Source organism: Protopterus annectens, chromosome 10.part0, assembly GCF_019279795.1.
Source record: "Protopterus annectens isolate FY-2018-M chromosome 10.part0, PAN1.0, whole genome shotgun sequence".
NCBI lineage: Eukaryota > Metazoa > Chordata > Ceratodontiformes > Protopteridae > Protopterus > Protopterus annectens.
The window spans coordinates 495,088,162-495,107,275 of NC_056744.1; positions in this window are offsets into that span (position 1 = coordinate 495,088,162).

A 19,114-nucleotide genomic window follows, 5' to 3' on the forward strand; every position below is an offset into this window, starting at 1 on the left:
CCTACTGTGCCCTAACTCACTAGTGCAAAAGTTCCTTGACTTTGTTAATTGAAATACCCTGGAACAAATTGTTCATACCCTGATAAGAGGAAGAAACATACTATATTCGGTTCTCACTAACATGACAAGCAGATGCATAGCCACAACTGTTGGACCCTCATTAGTTAAATTTGACCACTAATCAGTCACCTTTGAGCTGACACTAGCACCAGAAATCACAAAGGGCAAAGTCAGACTAAAAAACTTCAGCAAGGCAAAATATACCCTCCTAGGGCAAGGTATAAATGCATTCCAAGCCCCACCCAAAGCTGGAAGTGGTAACTACACTGAAGCTTACACTACAGCCCTATACAATCAGTTGCACAAGTGCATAGACTCGGCTGTTCCGGAAGGAATCAAGCCAGAGACCCAAGTAAAAACAAGCTGCCATGGTGGACAACCAGCATCAACAGACTTTACAGCAAATGCAAAAACCTGATGTCCAAGAAAACTAAGGCAAGGCCTCAACAATGGAAAAGCATCCCTCCTCAGCCTCAACAGGCAAGTAAGACAACATGTCAAATCCTCTAAAGGAAACTTTGAGAAAAAACACAACAGAGGATAACCATGAGACCTTTTACAGCTACATACGTAGCCTAAAAGGTTGGACCCAAGCATGTGCTGAACTTGATACTAACGGTATCACACACACTGACCCCGCAGAGATATCAAACCTGCTAGCAGATAGGTTTGGCGAGAATTTCACTCCCTTATCCACTCCAAACTTATCACAAACCTTGCCCCAATCCCCCCCAACATATCTGAAGAGCAGCCATTAAAGTCTTGTCTAAGGCAAAAAAAACACTGCCTCTATGGGAGCATATGGCATCTGAGGCTGTCTTCTTAACAGGCTAAAACATGAACTAGCATCACCATTAAGTACCCTTTTAAATCATAGACTAACCATGGGCTTTGCTCCTGCAGACTTGAGAACAGCAGCAGTTATTCCCCTCCACAAAGGTGGCCTTGCAACAGACCTGGAGAATTATAGACCCATAAGTCTGACCAGCCTCATCTGTAAAACCATAGAACATATCATTATGTACATCATAAATAAAGACATAGGTGACCTCCAAGCCCAATTCAGCTTCGTTAACTACAGATCCTGCCTGTTAAATCTGGTAGATTTCTTCAAAAATGTGACCAGGGCCATTGACAAAGGCAAATCTGAGCACACAGCATACCCCAACTTGGCAAAAGCTTTCGACACAATCACTCACACAGGCATTACCAATAAACTTGGCAAACTGAATGCGAACCCCTTTGTTGTAAGATGGGTTGCCAAATAGCTCACAAACTGGGCAGACACTATCAAAAATATACTTGTCAGAAGTGCAGGCCAAAACTAAGGGTTTGTGGCTGACCAAGTCTGTAGACAACTGCAAACTAGGTGTTATTATTGAATCTGCAAATGATGTCAGTATACTTCAGGAGGATCTTACGCAGACCTGCAATGGATGTCTTACTTGCAGTCTCAAACTGAATGCAAAGAAATGTATCATCATTCCCTTCAGCAAAAACAATGTTCCTTCACACTATCAAATCAACAACAATACCCCAAGTACCTATGAAGTGGTAAGGGATCTGAGACAACAAGTTGACTGTGACCTTAACTTTGATCACCACATGTCTGCTATGGTAAGGAAAGCTTTCTGTATAGCACACTTGATGAGTAAAGGCATTGTCTCTAGAGAAAAGGAGGTCATAACCCCTGTATAGTCATAACTAATCAGGCCCATAATTGAGTATAAGGCCCCATTTGGCATGTACCATACAAAGCACATCCAACAGTTGGAGAGACCTCAGATGTTTCTAACAAAGAAGATTAAGGATCTCCAGCACGTGCCTTATACAGACCAACTAAAGTCCCTGTCACTATACTCTGTATCATATAGAGTTCTTAGGGGAGACTTATGCCTGGCTTACAGAGCAATCTTAGACCTAAACCTAATGAACTTGCTGCACATCCGTAAATTAAACAGGACTAGAGCTACCCATTCCAGGGACCTAAATTTGGCTTGCGACTTAAATAGGACATGTTGGAGGGGCAGATTGTCTCCCAGTGACTGCCTTGTCTTTGGAATAGGCTACCAATTCATGTGAAACAGAGCACTTCTATGACACTGTTCAAAAGGAACCTGCACGAGTGGCTGGGGCACCACAAATTCATACCAGAGATAGCATCCACATCCCTCCTGGACATGGGCAGTCATTACTAAATACAATCCTGGGCATTGACTAGCATATCTATGGTATCACATTGGGATGAAATGGCTAGGCTTGAAATGACCTCTGGGTATTTAGCCTAGTAAACTCTGATGCTCCTCTGATCCTATGTTTTTTTGTTTATTTGTTTGTTTGCTTTTCTGAAACATAATCGCCCAATACAGTTAATGAAAAACATGTTCTTGCTATGAAGTTCAAGAAATACAGGCTCCTGCAAACTTTACCATGGTTCACCACTACTTCAAAACATGCTGTGAATAAACTATATACACAACAGCCAAATGGTTCTGGTTACTTATTCCACCCAACCCCATCCCTACCTACTCCAGCATCATTTTCTTTCACATACAGGCTCTGTGATGTTATTTCAGTGCACAAAGATGTACCCCATTTCACCTCCATCTATCAATCTTTCTTTCTATTACTCAGTGCACATGTACATATTTCCATCCTATCTTGCTCTTTGTCCTTATATCATTCCACATTGTAGTACCTTTGCATTCGTAGTAGTGGATGCAAAATATAAACCTGTTCTTTTTATCCTGGAATAACTACTTCCAATCAACTTAATCTCATACAAACTGCCATAAATCACGTCATTTCATTGAAATAATATCTATTTTGCTAACCATTGGGATCATAGAAATTTATTAGGCTAATGGCCCTAGGGTCTTTATAAGTCTAGTTAAATTCTACCCTTATTTTCATGATCAGCAACTATTTTCCCTGTCCAGGAGGGACACAGATGGAACCCCTGGGGTGAATTTATATGTACCCATCCAATCGTCCAGATTGAATTTGAAGAGGACAAATGAGGTGCTCTGTTTGACATGAAGTTAGAGTCTGTTCCAAAGGTGTGGCAACCTCTGGGAGATGAATTTGTCCCTCCAGCAGGTTCTATGAATGTCACATACCAGGTTAAGATACCATTTGACTTGCGGATATGCAGCATTTCCAATAAAGCAGGGTCAGAGATTGCTTTATATGCAAGGCAAAGATTGCCTCTGAGTAATCTGTATGAACAGAATAAAGTGACAGTGGATATTAAGTAATGTTTCAAAATACAGCTGTTAATTTTATCATAATTCAGTACTCAGAAATCGCTCTAATCCTGTATTTCACATTCACCTGAAATGACCCTACAAAAATATAACACAATGCATAAGCTGGCAGCTCTCTCAATTGTACTTGAAAACAAGCCCTTCTGTCATCAGACATCCACCAAACTCTGCATCCCATCCTTAAGTAGCATAGTCTTCATTATTCTAAAATATCCCAACTATTGGCAAACTATAGAGCTTGGCCAATAAATCATCTTAATATTTTATCAGTTAACATTCCAAGTCACTGAAACATTTAATCAGTCTCTATTTTATCTACTCCATTATCTTCTCTGTCTCCAGTAAATATATTTCCAAGCCATGAGCAACATAAATAATGCTTAATCACTTAAAACATGCTAATGTGAATAGCAGAAATATGAATAATGAGAAAGGTATACAGTCTTGAATCTCTGAAATACAGAAGATTGTTCAGACATAATAGACATATTAGAATCATGACTTCAGAAAAAGTCTATGCCCCCCTCATTATCTTCAATAGCTATAGTACTTTTAGCAATAGCACAGCTGGACATAGAACAAAAGAAGGTATATTACTGATTATAAAAGAACATGTTCGTGTTTACCAGTAATCAAGATAACTAAGCCATTGTTCTGAATTTGGTCATCTGTTAGTTATTTTTTGAGGGAAAAATGGTTTATAAATCACAGGTATGTCTTGACTTCTGAGATAAGTTCACAAACAGTTTTAATAGTTGTCAACTTTGACAAATATTGTATTAAAATATAAAACAATGTTGTGTAAGTGGACTTGTACATCACCATTCCTCGGTATGTCTGAATTGTTTGATTAACCTATCAGAGAACAAATGCATTAAACAAAATAGTACCAATTTGCACAGAATATAGTGTTAAACAATGCAGCCTTTACTGCTTATACAGTGTATTGTGGATTATAGCTGTTTGTTATACTGTGGCTTTAAATCTGAGCTCATGCCAAAGTTTTAAACATAAAAGTTATGTACTGACAGACCAGTAAATGCAGAGAGAATAACATTAGGAAACGACATCATAAAACAATGTTATTAATAGCCGTTGCACATGAAAATTGAAGACACATACCTAATGATCCCAGATGGCAGAGATAATAGGAATGCTAAAGGAAGAGCTTCTTTGCTTTCAAGTATAAGAATTTTCTATACTATATTTTCTAACATACACTTTTTATGACATTTTTTTTTATAATTTGACTTCCAGCAACATATCAGAATAAATTTCAATTTACCTAATAATAATGTGATTATTAAAACAGTATTCTGAACAGACATCTGTAATTTAAAAAATTCTATAAGAGGCTGCATATCTGTCTCACAACTACTATTTTCTAGTAATAACACACTGCCTTCTTATTTGAGTAATTATCTGAATTGCTTAGATGTTCTCCTTGTAATAAATCCAAGCCTGTTTTCTGCCATCTGACCAATCATCGAACATGTGCACCATCTTTAATTTGCATATCAAATATTGTTTATTATCATCCTTATGCCACTGCATCTGTTTCTAAACAAATTAGTTTTTCCTCTGCTTAACTTATAATTTTTAAAAATGAATTAAACTAATTTATATGGCCAGATTACAAATTCACTTATTAAGTTATGTCACACTTGTTGGCACCTATCTCTAAAACCATCTTGTCTTGCTAAGGCTTTTGAGTTTCCTTAAGGAACTGCTACTCCTGCTGGCAGAAGATGAAGGTAATTCTTATTAAGCATATGTATGAAAACAGTTTATCTAGAATATCCTTTATTAAGGAAATTATTTACTTGCTCTTCAGATGTGCCGCATTACTCTTAAAAGTGAGCCAGACAGAACCTTTAACCTGTCCAAATTATTTAGCCCCTGCCTCTGTGTAGAAAAAAAACATCCCACATGTTGTTTTGGTCCCTCATATCTAACCTTGTAGCATTCTTCTTGCAACCCACTTTTTCTCTTGCACAGTTTCTGATATAAAATTAAATTAAATCTTATTCATTTACCAACCTGCGTTTGGTGATAGCCAGGTATATAGGTTTGAAGAAATGTCATATTTACAGTCATTCTGTTTCTAAGGGGGGGGTATATGGCATCAAACTTATTTCTGCTTTCTCACGTTACTTTTTTGATGATGTTAAAGTCTGTGCCCTATTATACCAAGATACATAGTACATTTATATGTGCAGCTCAAACTGACAATAGCACTAAAAGAGAACAGAAAGTGTCATGTAATTGTTAATAGAACTTGTACATAGTAATACAGTGGTGCATGGAGTACCATGATTATACCCCAATAAAGAGAAAAAGGCAAGCTTAATAAGCACTTTTCCGATATCAGGAAGATGCTTAACAAGCTTTTGTTAATCACCTCTAAACACTGGTAAAATCAGGTCTTTTGCTGAGAACTAACAATAGACAGAGTCGGCCAGCAAATAACACTGGCAGAAGTAAAACAGCTTTAAAAGCTGTTTGAACTTTATTTTACCACATTTATAAAAATGTAGCCAAATAAGGTGCCTAACAGCATGCAATGCTATTGGTTCTTCAGAGGGACACCATTTCTGCCTGCTGTCTGGGAAGCACTTCACACTCCTGCACTTTTTTTTTTTGTTAAATGGTGGCTACATGAAAAAGATAAAGCTCCACATACTACAAAAAATTATAATCAGGCCTCTACAGACATAACCCTTTAATATGTGTGTTTCACGTGGATTCCAAAATTCACCTGTCAAGTATCACTCTTAAGGTGAATTTTTTGGTATCTGTATCTCAAACATAAAAAGCTGTTAATGCTTTGAGACAGAATCATAGTTCTCTGTGTTATGTTTATATTCCTTCTGCTTGCTATCTTCCTATTTCATTCATTAACAGTGGGTATGTTTACTTATGCCAACATACTTATGCTGGCATCAAACTTATTTCTGCTGGAAATATCTTGTTAATTTTTTGATGATGTTAAAGTGTGTGCCCTATTATATGTCAGTTTCTTTCCCCTTTGGGGTTTACGACAGACATGAGATGAGGGCAAGCAAGATAGAGCTCTACAGTAAAACAGAAGTACAACAAATATCTATGAACGTATAGTGTGTGTGTTGTGTGTGTGTGTGTGTGTGTGTGTGTGTGTGTGTGTGTGTGTGTGCGTGTGTGTGTGTGTGTGTGTGTGTGTATGTGTGTATGTGTGTGTGTGTGCGTGTGTGTGTGTGTGCGTGTGTTTGTGTGTGTGTGTGTGTGTGTGTGTGTGTGTGTGTGTGTGTGTGTGTGTGTGTGTGTGTGTGTGTGTGTGTGTGTGTATCAAATCCATAGCCATGGTAGTGAGTTAATGAGATATGTATGTATAATTTTAGCATTAAACTGGATGAATAAGCAAATTCAAAGGCTTTTTTTCATCCATAATTAAATAATCTTCAGAAAACTCATCATCAAGATTAACATTGCAGAAAACCAACAAAAGGCTAAGGGAGATCAAACTATATATATATATATATATATTAAGGTGAGAAAAGGCTAATGTGTAAATGTATTTAAATAACAAACTGATGTTGTATCACATTCAGTAATCTGTGCAACAAAGTAAGTAACTTTAAAATGTTTATAGTCTATCAGATTAAGGTAACGGCCCACAAAGCAATGGGCACTAACGTTTCAAAACTATATGGATTTTTTTAAGTTCATTTTGAAGATGGGACCCTGTGTCATACCTTTTGGTAGGGTTCATTTAATCCCCATTAACAGACTGAAGGATTGCATTCTGAGTTCATCCGTTAATCAACCATGTAATAATACCTGAGAAATAGTTTGCAACTAGCTGCATCTTGTAAAGAAATTATATTTGATTAAAAATGTTCACAGCACAGAAAGGGTAATGAATAGGCTATTGCCTGAAGTAGATCATTAAATGAGTTGGAGTTCAGGAATTATGGGATACCTAGTCAATCACTTAGAACATGCAAAACACAGAACAAACCAAACTAAGTATAAAGAGTTCAAACATGCCTGATTCAAGGCCATTTCTCTACCCATGCTTATTAATTGAGTTGGTGAAATGGAAAAGGTTCAGGATAACTGCATTCTCTGAACTTCACAACACCAGTTAAAACGATACTGATCTTTATGGTGTATAACTTTAGCAGCACATTCTCAGCAATGCAAAACACCAACATTTCAAACATTTAATTTTCTAAATATTGTACAGTTATTTCCAGATCGTGTCACAGAGAGAGAACTAGATGTTACCTTTACCAACCTCACAAACACACATCGCAGGAAACACTCACTATAAAACCTATACCAAGGAGTCAGGAAGACTTGGGGCACAGTTCCATAAGATAAATCATCAAACATACCAATATCCTCATCATAGGTGACTCCATAGTAAGACACATGGATGCACCTCTTACCAGGCTGTACAATGAGATGTTACTCTCAGGTGTCTATCAGGCACCAGGATTTATAACATTATACAAATACTCAGCTCCCTGTACCACAGGTAGACATATGACACAGTCATTGCACAAGTGGGTGTAAATGATCCGAGATGTACCTTCCCAGATTATATGCAGAGGGTCATGATGGAGCTTTTGGAATATGTGTCTAAGGAAGGTGTAAACATAGCCTTGAGCAACATTTGACCATCACCAAGAAAGCTTTCAACAATTGCCTTAGATTCTAGTGTCATTCTAAGGAAGAAAAGCCTATATCAGTAAGTAAACTATATATATCAGTCCAGGAACAAATGGTAGACAGCCCAAAGTGCTTTGCCAGAGATGGTATGCACTTCTCCTACCAAGGCTTCTGTGTAAAGTGTAAGACCTTATCCACTGACATAGTGCCTTATTTAGGCAAAGTATGTCTTTTAAAGTTTCCAACATACTTAAACAGTATCAGGGTGACATTAAAGTATTGCTTCTCAAAGCTAGGAGCTTTAACAAAAAAAAACAAAACATACCTTACAAGCAGTCAAACACTGCTTACCCAGAAAACATAGATATATGCATCATCACAGTAACCTGGTTCAAGCCAATGTAAGCTCTTCATCAGTGAAGGCCTTCAATTTCTATCGCTTATACAGACTTATATAATGGTGGAGGTGTCTCTATAATCTTAAATAAAAAAAATCCAGACTCCAGTCTCTTTAGACAACATAATGACTTGGAACTCCTCCAGGTCCAACTTACTATATACAAAACAAAAACAAATGATCACATCATAGATAACTAGAAGACCCCCCCTATATGTCTCCTCAGCCCATACCTCCTAACTAGCCAGTATGGAGTCAACATGTATTAACCCAAACACCAGTCTCCTGGGAGATGTCGACTATTCCACTATCATTGTTGAGACTTACACATCCTCAAACATGTATGCACAGAGATTTCAAGACTTCATTAATTCAAACTCTCTGGACCTGTTAGTCCACATCCCAACCAGGGTGGATAAAATCCTGGACTTGATCTTTACCAGTACGGGACAACTCTATTTCTTGGGTATTGTAACCTCTACCCTGGTCAGATCAGACCACAGGTCAGTTACAGTCACCTTAATACTAAAGCCTGAAACATCTTCCAATACTTTATTATCCAGGGACTGTGCAAAAGCTAATCAGCTAAAACTAATCAATTATCTGACTAAATTCAAAAGTTCATTCTACTTTCCTGATTCCCCTGCTTATGTGGAATCCTTTGTTGTCAAGTTCAATGCACATATAAATAGTTAGATAGAGGCATCTGTCCCCCTCAGAAGTTAATGTTGTTGTTGTTGTTGTTGTGTCTTTTGGCTTTTCCCGGTTAGGGGTCGCCACAGCGGAACTCCGGTCTGCTAATTATTGGCAGTAGATTTTTACATGCCGAGTTGCCGGCCCTGACGCACAACCTTCAATGAAGGTACGCCCATTCACGCATGTCTCCACATAGAAGACGCTCTAGCTGAGAATCGAACAGGACAACATCTTACTGTGAAGCGGCAACGCTACCACAGCACCACCACCGCAGTCCCCCCCCCCCACAGAAGTTAATACAAACCAAAATTTCAATAATAAATCCCTGTGCTAGAGCCCTAATATAATCAGGTTCTATAATAACTGAAACAATTAATTGCACACAAACATAAATCTATCTCTCAAGAAGCAAAACAATGCTAAACTAAACAAGGAGATCCATATCCTAATTTAATTAACCCAAACCAGACACGAGCAAAAAATAGCAACCCAGATGAAAGATAGCTACAAACACTTCTTAAACTATGTTATAAATCTAAGAAACAATGTCCTGTACTGCTCAGAGCTAATAGTAAGTGATATTACATACTGAGACCCAAAGGACATAGCCAATGTACTAGTGGACAGATTTAGCTCCAACTTTATCCCCTCCCCCCAATATTCTGATATCAAATGCCCACATCTACACTTCCTGTTCAAGTATCCCAAGAAAAAGTTCTCAAACAACTATCTATTGCTAGGAATACTATCATCGGTGGGGACTGGATAACATACCAAGCTGCTTACTGGCTACCTTGAAACATGACTTGTCAGACCCCCCCTACACAGGCTATTCAACGTTAGTCTCAAAACGGGCTTTTTCTGCCTGATGAATGGAGGACAGCAGCAGTCATTTTCTGAACAAAGATGGGACTACAACAGATGCAGGTAATTACAGACCTATAAGCTTGACCAGTTTCTTTGGTAAGGTTATAGGAAGGATCATTATAGAACTAATAAATAGTGATATATTTGAGCTACAGACTCTCAACACAAACCAGTTTGGGTGTCAAGGGCAAGTCTAGGTCACTTAACCTAGCTGACTTCTTCAAAAAGTCACTAAGGCAGTATATAAGACCAAATCAGTGCACATTGTCTATCTGGGCCTTGCAAAGGCATTCAACAGCATCCTACACTCAGGCATCATAGACAAACTCTTCCAGCTAATTGTTAATCCATATGCAATTCTCAAGATAGCAAACTGACTCACAGGGTCCAGTCCTTGTGTCACTTCTCTTTGGCATTTACTTCTTAGAGATCAAGGGTATTATTAAGGGATTGTGGCTGACATAGTTTGCTGATGACTATCCCCTGATCACCTTTATAAACTCCCCAGAGAACACAATGATCCTACAGGAGGTCCTGTCCCAAACAAATAACAGGTGTCAAAACTATGGATTGAAACTAAATATCAAGAAATGTATAAACATATCCTTCGGTAAGTTTAAAAGTCGTACTGACATCACCCCCCCCCATGAAAATTAAGCCTGTAGTTAGAGATCTAGGAATCTATGCTGACAAAGAACTGTCATTTGATCACAATGTATCCACTATTGCAAGGAAGTCCTTGTTTTCATTGGACAGCTTATTAATTAAAGGATATGGAATCCTGATCGGGGACATCATTGTTTCTCTGTACTCCCACTCTTTATAACAATCATTGAGTATAATTTCGCTGTCGGTATGTACTTGTCCAAACACTTGTCAAGCTGGAAACATTACAATGTTTCTTCAGTAAAAAAAATAAAACAAAAACAAGAGGGTAAGTCATAAAAACTACTTAAACCATTTCTGTTCTCAGTATCATATATGCTACTGAGAAGTGACCTCTGCCTCATGTATAGAGTTTCAACAGACTCTGTTCTGTCAGACCCATTACACATTCAAAGTTCTGTAGTATCAGAAACACCTGCTCAGGAGACTTGACTCTCTTTTACAAGATTAGATTAACAGAACATACCAGATTGATATGTATGCATCACGGTACAACTTCTATGGGACTTGTGTTCCCTCCACATAAAGCAGAGTACATCTCTTCCTGCATTTTGCCATAACTTGGATGGATGGATGGGTAACCACAAGTTCACCCCATGCTTTAGCACCAATGGCCCTCATGAATAGGGGAAACTTGTAATTACCCAACATACACTTGTGTATCTCATCTTTGGAGATTCATATTGCAAAATATATGGGCCAATAATTACCATGGTAATATAGGGCTAGGCTTCTTCAGATCATGACAGATCAAAAACCTAGCAAATACCTATGAAACTATATAATTCCACTGGGACAGGTATTGTCTTGTTATATAATACTAATGTGGTATGCAGACTTTAAGAAATGATCGTTCGGCATGTTAATATTTTTGCCTTATCTGTGAACAGAAGAAAATTATGGCAGCTATAATTATGTAATACTTTTATCTTTGTGGTTGTCTGAAGCCCTTCAACTGAAAGCTACAGACAGACTAGGTACAATTTGTGTATTTTGTCAGGTTAACAATAAAAAAGCTAATTTATGAATGTTAAAATCAAAGTCTTTAAAAATGACTGCAATAAATAAGGGCTTAACAAAGAACCATTGATAAAGGATAGTCTTGGTGCTTCTAAGACCTTGTTAAATCTGAAAGCAAATGATTTTTGATAAAACATGGCAGCTGAGACCATTATGAAGTATTCAAATGGACCTTGTTCTAATGCAATCTGTAGATGTCTAAAAACATGATAAAAAATTGAAGATAATAAGACTGGATATAAGTCACAAGTACAGGAAAACCTATCAAATTATTTTTGATGCTGTAGGGAAAATACTGGTGTCATTCTTCGAATTGTTATATGATACAGTTTGGACAGCTAGTCATTTTCTAGATATGAGATTATTTTGATGAGTACCATTTTGATGATATTTACCACTGATGTTTCTTGGATTTCACACAACAATGTATTTTGTATAAGTAAGCCAGCGTACTATCATTTGTTTACACATCCAATATTTATCTTTCCTACTGCTCCTGAAATGTATTTTGACATCCTGTAGCCATATTTACATATTTATTCTTCTTGGGAAACAGCAACATTATTGCTGAAGAAATCATCATTATTATGTTCTTCAATGATTTCATGAAAAGAAAACTATCAAACTAAAGTAGAAAAATAATGACACAGTTTGATGCGGTAATCATAATACTTTATTTGCTTTTCAATAACAAGACAGAATAAATAAAAAAACTTATTTCACGTAATCCGCATTTGAAAACATATATTCATATCTGTCTATCTATTGATCTGCAAACATTTTTACATTTGCACAGATAAATAATATAATATAACCTGTTAAATGTTTTAATATAAACTGCAGTAGGGGTCATAGAGCAGGGAAAAGACAGTGACAAAACATGTTAAAATACTCACTTGTAAGGTCAGCCTGATGAAAATGTGTAGAGATGCTACTGGAAGCAATGCAAAGCAGAAAGTCAAGCTAAAACTGTAATTGCTGTCACTAATGAGAAAAGTACATCTGCATTATTTAATTACTAGAGAATTAACTTGCATAATTATCTTTAATAAAGCTAGTAAAACACATTAAGAGAAATTGGTGCTACAGTCTCTTAGGAAAGGCTACTTATTTTAACATGTGAATCCTTAGATTTCTTTTGTACATCTGTAGCGCAATATCTATCTTTTTAGAAATTTCTCCTTAGTAACACATATAACAAAAACAGGAACTGTGTTAGCGTGCAGTAATAAGGGGCTTCAATGCTCTGTAGGCAAAACTTCATATTCATTTAATTTCTAACTAAAGTTATAGTTAAGATATGTGCTGTAAAGTTAAATTATCAGTGTCAGCTTTTTAATACTTTGATCGTTTGAAGGCTCCGATGACTGCCTGTTCTGTCTACACGTCAGCTGCTTGACTATACTTTCAAATACTGACTCAAAAGTGCAATATGTGAGGTGCACTCCTGAGGTGCCATCCATTGGGAAGGATGTTAATACAAGGCGTCATTTTCTGAAGTGGTGGTTTTTTGGTAGATACTGGATTCTGACTATAAAAAACCCCCAGAAAAATAGGAATACTTCAGTGGCATGGCTAAATCCCCCATAGTCAGTATCAATACCACTTTTGATCTTCCCTGAAAAGGGATGACATGTACCCCAGACTCTACCAGCATAACAAAATGAAACATACCAAATAAGCAAATATTGTCTTATGACCCATCCATTGTAAGAACTTAACAGAATACTTATCTTTTCAAGAACATTTCTTTATATGGGAGGAACTGACAGAGGCACTAGCAAAATATTTTTTTTTCAAAAACATGGTTTTGCTAAATAATGATGCTATGGCAATGATATTATATTGTAATTGAAAGGAAAAATCAGTTATTTTACATTTATACAGATACATACTGTACATGTGTATATATATATATATATATATATATATATATATATATATATATATGTGTGTGTGTGTGTGTGTGTGTGTGTGTGTGAGCATGTGTGTGTGTGGGTGTGTGTGTGTAGTTTTATACACACACACACACACACACACACACACACACACACACACACACACACACACATATAGAGAGACAGATATATAAATGTATCTATCTATCTATATATATATATATATATATATATATATATATATATATATATATATATATATATATATATGGATCTATGTAGCAACATCGAAGGTTTGTTTAATTGAAATAATACACTTTCGCAAAAAAAAAAACACGCCAAAAAACTAAAAAAAAAAATAAAACACCACTCACGTTTATGCAGGGAGGCAAATGCCCATGCACCCCCCCGTATGGGGGGGGCTGTGCCCCCACCTTCCTACTTTAATAGTTTCACTCTGAGATCATGCTACAGTGGGGAAAACGGAATATTCCCTTATCCCCGCTGTACCACGATTTAAGCAACAGTTTGCTTAATTGTACAATCAACAGTGCATGTTGATGTCCAAGTAAATCTACATGCAAACAACTGTTTGCTTAGTTACCTTACAGCGAATTTGCATTTTTAACAAAATGCACGTTTACGAAAGTGAGTTTGATCATTTACGTTTCGATGAAACATGCTTTTGATAATAAGACCAGTACCCATATATATGCAGATAGATATAGATATAGATATAGATTAGATCTATAAATACATAGATGTATATCTATCTAAATATGTATATATATATATATATATATATATATATATATATATGTGTGTGTGTGTATTTATGAATGTAAGACAGTTTTTTTTTTCTTTTTTTAGAGGCATTGTGAACAAAAAAAAATTACAATCAGGTCACCATTCACAACCATCTTATTGTATTTTTGAGAAACAGATGTCAAAAAATTTACCTTGGCTTCCTTGTATAACTCAATTAATCTTCCGGCAGCCATCAGGCCCTTAGTTAGTATTCTGCAGATGGTGTCTCTCAGCTTTTGTGGACAGGCCTTATCTGTTTGACTTGTCCCATCTCTGACTTACTATCATTAGTCCTCACTGAGATCTCTGTCATCCAGGCCCCATGCTTAAGCCACTTGCAGGCCACATCCTCTCTCATTCTCCTTGTTGGTAGGTCGCATGCCCTGTTAGTTTTTTTTCAGCAGGCCAAATGTCCCATCCTTCCAACCCACTATGTCTTCACTAATTAACTTTTTTGTTATTCCACACTGTCACTACTAAGTTACCTAATTTAAACCATTAATTTTCATATTAATGGTGAATTTTGCAGAAGCAACCAAATGAGGCAGATTAGTTAGCTACAATTACTCATGTAGCCTGTGAGCTGACTTTTTGAACTTCTCACTCGGTTTTCTCTTTAATATCGTTCTAATGGCAGCCATTTTCTTTTCACTTTCAGTCAGCTTCTACTACGCCTACCTTGAAGGAAGAGTAAAGCATGCTGCCCATGGTATTTGTGGTGTTGTCATCGCTTCCTCATTTAATAGCACACCTTTTTCAGTAATTTGCATTCACTTATCATGCTTCTTTCTTTTATATCCAGCTAATTACTGTGGGCACCTTACCTGTATGCTCCAGGAAAATTAAATCGTGAGGGTATAGTGTCAGCAGGGACAGCTTATCTCACAAGCTTTTTTGGGTTATGCAACATGAAGGGATTTTGTATCAACTAAAAATACAAGCAGAAAAGGATAAACACTTATCAGATATATTCTAGATGTGTTAGTAATGGATGTGAAAGACACAGAGTGAGAAGAATTCCCATACTTCCAAATAAAGGGTGAGTATTATGACATATAGAAAACTGCAATGGACATTACTGAAGCATATGTATCATGAAGATGTGATACAGGTGATGTCAAAGTTACTTCTTCTACTGTGGCTTCTGCCCTGTGACATAGAGGAATAAGCCCTGACAACATGTCAGTTAACCAACATTTGATTGGATGTCTGGACACTAGATGGACTATCCCAGGGAAGAGTCAGAACGAGTGACTAATAAAATATCTGCATTACAAGCATACACTTTATGATGAAGTGGAATGTGCCCTTTTTGAGATGGTACACTACCCATGGGTGAAAAGGAATCACATAAATATAATGGCTACACTGATTTTTGAGAGATTCTCTCCCACCCAAACAAATTTTATTAATAACCATTCAGAAGTGATCCTATAACTGTTAATTGCTTTCATACAGTGTCTCCTGACAAAAAAAATATCAATATTCTGTATACTTTTAAAGTCTCATTGAGAAGATACCATAAAACATGGCAGCCACAGTAGTATAGTTCCACTTCCCATTGTGGAACATTAAATTCAGGTTATTCATGTTGTGGTCAGTGGGTATTGTTAGTGGTGCCCACAGTTCTATTTGGTTTTCTGCCACAAAAAGTGGAAAAAAACAGCCAGTCACAGTAATGCACTTCATTTCAGAGTGTTCAGACACTAAGCAGAGTCCTGAGCCCCATCAAGCCACTGCAGTGGTTACTTTAATATGATCTTGCTGTTTGCTTTCTTTCACTGACTGTCTCCAATAGCTCACAACTCTCCATCTCCCAGTTATGGAACAGTGTACTACCTCTGAGAATACGGAACAAACAGACAAAACATGCAACCTCCATGAAAAATGGCAGCTAAGGAAGTCCACAGCGTGGAAATAAACTATTTCTTCATACTTATAAAATGTTCTTTGATGAGCCAGTATGATTTAATATTATTTTCCATGGCTATTTGTTAAAAAAATCCTGGCAATGAATATGTGTCAAAAAATTTTAATAGCATGTGACATGGAAGTTTTAACACTCAGAGGAAGACATTGAGGAATAACATTGCCTCCCCTACCCAAAGAGACAGGCACTTCTGGGAGTCAGCTGTCATTACCAAAAGTACTAAAAAATGACAGAGTAATGTATGTGATACTGTTGCTTCAGAAATTAAGGTACTGCTATAAGAAGCCCCCCCCCACATAGGAACAGATTTTAAATATTGCTTTTATATACTTAAAAGTTGCTAGAATAACAAGTTTTAAATTAACTTACCATTTTTGAAGAATAGGCCATCTGAAATCAAATCTTTGTCACTACTTAATGACTTCCGTGGCTGTTGCACTTCCAAACCTAAAACATGGAACGCTACCTTTCTAATGTGGAAAAATGGGTGGAAAAATGTGCAACATTCATTAGCAACTTCAAGTAGGATGTTCATATTCCTAAAAGTTACAATATTTGGCATTATTTGACTGCTGTAAAAATGCGGACAGTGGTTGCCGCTGATCATAATGATGATGATTTACCAAGGATACTTGTTAAAATATTCTTTAAAAAAAGTGTATCAAAGTCTTTCAGTATGGAACTTATCATTTTTAAGACTCAACGTGAAGAGTGTTCCTCATAATGCATATAAAAATATAGTAACAGCTGGGGGATAAAGTTCTACTGGAATAAAAAATCCAAGAAATGTAAAAATAAAATCCATGGATAACACAATGGCTAAGGCAGCAAAACGTTTAATAGAACAGAAGCTAGCGCTTTTGAGTTCTCTCACTGAAGAAGTGTGCAATGAGAGAACATAAAAGAGCTAACTTCTGTTCTGTTAAACTTTTTGTTGCTACAGCCATTGTGTTATCCCTGGATTTTATTGTTCCCCATAATGATGTACAGTTGAGAGGAATTCCAAGCTTAAAAAAATTGCCAGAAAAAAATTACAATGAACAGACCAGAATATTAAACAAAATCAGGGACAGTTGACTGGTACATCCCCATCTTTAGGCCCAATATTGATCGAGGTTAAATTAAATTAATAGAAAAAAATATATATTCTGCTATGAGCAGTACCTATTGCTATAACAACCCACAATTTAATTTGCTTATCCTGCCTGTGCTAGGATTTAAACTGAAGTTGAAAAGAAATACCCGCTAAATCAAACCAAAAAAGTCCTTGATGATCTGCAAGTCTGCAAATCCCTGGCAATGGCCTCTAATCATATGACTAGAAGACTGCCAAGTGACCACTGCAATTGGTTGCTAAGGGCAGCTGAACACCGGTGCTAAAAATAAACTTCATAGTAATAGGATCCAAGTTGGCTGCTCATGTCTTATTTCCATGATTATGGGGGAAAACTGGATTGAGATTTTTATATATGTATACGTACACAGACACACACATGCATACATCACACACACACACACACACACACACACACACACACGCGCGCGCGCGCGCACATTTATACGCACACAAACATACACACACGCGTGTGTGCGCACACACACACACACACACACACACACACACACACACACACACGCACACACATTTATGGGCAAAACACACATAGAACACCCTGCCCCAAAAAATCTATCATTTTACTAGGATATGAAGTAGAGTACACTGTTTCAGAACTAGGGGCATAACAGTTCACAAGTCATACTTCTGAACCTCTTAGTGCAAGAAATTCTGGACAAGGCCTGACAAAATGGGGGGGGGGGCAAAGGCCCAAAAATAGGGACAGATTTTAAATATTGTTCTTATAAACTTATAAAGTTGCTAGAGTAACATGGTTTGTTTTAACATACATTTTCTGAGGGATTTGAAGTCAGAAGCTCAAATGTATGTCATTACTTAGTGACTTAAATCCTCTGATCATCCCAGTGATTTGCCAGAAAACCACCAATTTTTTGAGGAATAGACTAAAAATATGAGAAAAATCTGGACATTCTTGAAAATCTAGACAGCTGAGAGGCATAGGTGCATAGGAAGTTACAAGGCTAATGGCTCTAAGGCCTTAACAAGCCTAGCCATGTAATACCCTTGTTCCCTAGTTGACCATGGTTAGATGGTTATTGTTAGCAGAGCAAATCAGTGATTAGCACTGACTGCCGCTGTCCGTAAGAGACATAGGTGTCACCACTGGGGTGAATTTGCGGTCTCCCATCCAATTGTGTTGCATTTAAGTAAGGTCATTGAGAAACTCTGCTTCACATGAAGTGGGAGTTTATTCCAGAGGAGCAACAAGCTCTGGGAGACATATCTGTCTCTCCAACATGCTCTGTTAATATCGCAAGCTAGGTTGACATCCATGGAGTGAGTGACTGTTGTCCCATTTGATTTGAGGACATACAGCATTTCTATTAGAGCAGGGTCAGAGATCACTCTGTTGGCCAGGCAGAGGTCACCTCTCAGCAGCCTGTAGGATACAGAGTACAGAGGCAGGGCCTCCAATCTTTTCATGTAGGTCATGTTTTGGAGGACCTCAATTTTCTTGGTTAGAAACCTCTGTGTTTTCTCCAGTTGTTGCAGGTGTCTGGCGAGGTATATGCAAAAGGGAGTATTGTACTCAATTAGTGGTCTAATGAGGGTCAAGTATAGAGAGGTTATAACACCCTTACCCTTGGATGTGATGCCCTTATTTATGAGACTACAAGAGCAACAGAAAGGATAAAGCGAGACTTTAGCTGCCTTCATTTTGATTTTCTCTGATTATACTGCTTTATGCACTTGATTTAAGTCATCTTTTTCATTTAA